General features: G+C 44.4%; 1 non-coding gene across 1 annotated transcript; it reads left to right on the forward strand.

Moving 5' to 3' along the window:
- The first annotated feature begins 719 nt into the window (after window positions 1-719).
- LOC124091418 (U6 spliceosomal RNA) lies at window positions 720-824 on the forward strand. The gene has a single exon (XR_006851358.1). It is a non-coding gene; the product is annotated as a U6 spliceosomal RNA (small nuclear RNA).
- The last annotated feature ends 984 nt before the right edge of the window (window positions 825-1,808 follow it).

The raw sequence follows: 1,808 nt of genomic DNA on the forward strand, positions 1-1,808 counted from the left end.
GGAGTGTGCCCTTGAAGGAGATTATGGGACCCCAACCCCTCCTCTTCCCCTTTTTTTGCTCTCCAGACATAGGGCTCTCCCCACCCCTGCCTTCTAGCACCCTGACCACAGACCTAGATGTCCTAACCAAAGTCTGGAACCTCTGAAAACCTGAGATAAAATATATGTTTTCTCTGTCAATTTGAGTCAGATATAGTCATGAAAAGCTAACACAGCTCTTAACAAATTCTCAATTCCATTCTTAAGGTTTGGAGTCTAGTTCACTGATATTTACAATCTATACCCATTGTCTTTACATATGTGTCTAGTGTTTTGCTTTGAAGGTGGGAGACCATCCTTCATTTAATAAAAACCGCATCCCATTTGATTTATTTCTATCACTAGAAGTCAAAGCAGTTTCATCTCTCTTCGATGTTCCTGGGTTATAATTGACTGCCCATTTGGTTCCTGTTTCCTGTCTGAGACATTCTAATATTGAACAGAGACGAATGACATCGGTAACACCCAACCCATCAGGAAATGCTGCTGAATGTGCCTTTGAAACACATCCAGAGTTTCACACACCCTCATGTTTCCCTGCTGCCTCTCTGGTCAGAACCACAACCTTCCCTCTGGGGCTGATTGCATACGCACTCCCCAGGCCCCACTTCCTACCACGGGTCTTCTGCAGTCTATTCTCAACTCAGCAGTAGGTGTGACTCTGCAGAAATGAGCATCAAGTGCTCTCCTCAGCAGCACATATGCTAAAATTGGAACGTGCAAAGAAGATGCGCATGGTCCCTGTGGAAAGATGACAGAAAATTCATGAGGCATTCCACATTTGGGGGAATATACTAAAAACCTCTGAATTGTATGCATTGAAAAATGGGGAAATTTTATGGAGTGTAAATGATATCTAAACTGAGTTATAGTAAACTAAATAAACAAAAGCAAATTACATCGATCTTCTGCTCAAAAACCCCATCAGAATTTATTTATTCCATTCAGAGTAAAAAACAAAGTTCTGAAAGAGCCAACAAAGTTCCCTATGATCTAACACTCCATCCCATCATGAAGAACCCCATCCCATTATGAAGGTCCAACCTTGCTCTTCATCTCTTTCCCTTTACTTTGCTCTGATGCCGGCCACTCTAGGAAGCTCCTTTACCTGATGTCCCAGGATGAGAACACCCCAGCAGATGGGACAGATCTCTACTCAAAAGCCTGGACTGAAGTTGAATCTAATACTACCTTACTCACTGCAAGAGGCTACCAGGAGCTTTATTACCTAATGTGGAGCACAGAGGAGCCAACTGAGCAGCCAGAGCAGGATCAGTGGGCAACTATATTTTATAACTAATAAAGAAGGTGAAGCTTCATGGCTTGCCATCAAGGACCACAGCAGGGTTTTATTGTGGTTGGCAGGTGGCATTGGGTAAAAATGACCTTGGGCAAGGTCTCCTATGAATGTTCTACCAGCACCTAAGTGGAAGACTCCTGGGGCTTCTTCTCGTCTTGTCCAGATGTGGGGCGCAAGAGCAAGAGGGAGGATGAGGCTTAAACATTTTGAAAACTCAAAAGATGGAATCAAACTCTATTTATGAAACAATAGTTTGCTACAACCTCACCTACCCGGTAAGACCACTCTGAGTGGCAACCTACGGAGCTGTCCTTGGTTCTACCTCGGCTTCCCCCATTTCTAGGCTCTCTGCTCTGCATTTTCTCTTCCCCCTACCCCTAGTCCCCTGATAACTCATCCTCCTCTCTCTGCATGTCGATAGGAGGATGAGTTATCAGGGGACTAGTGGTAGCTGGCTTCTATCCTATCC

This window comes from Marmota monax, unplaced genomic scaffold (genome assembly GCF_021218885.2).
Source record: "Marmota monax isolate L192 unplaced genomic scaffold, Marmota_monax_Labrador192_F-V1.1 WCK01_AAM20220418_F8-fsc00273, whole genome shotgun sequence".
Lineage (NCBI taxonomy): Eukaryota > Metazoa > Chordata > Mammalia > Rodentia > Sciuridae > Marmota > Marmota monax.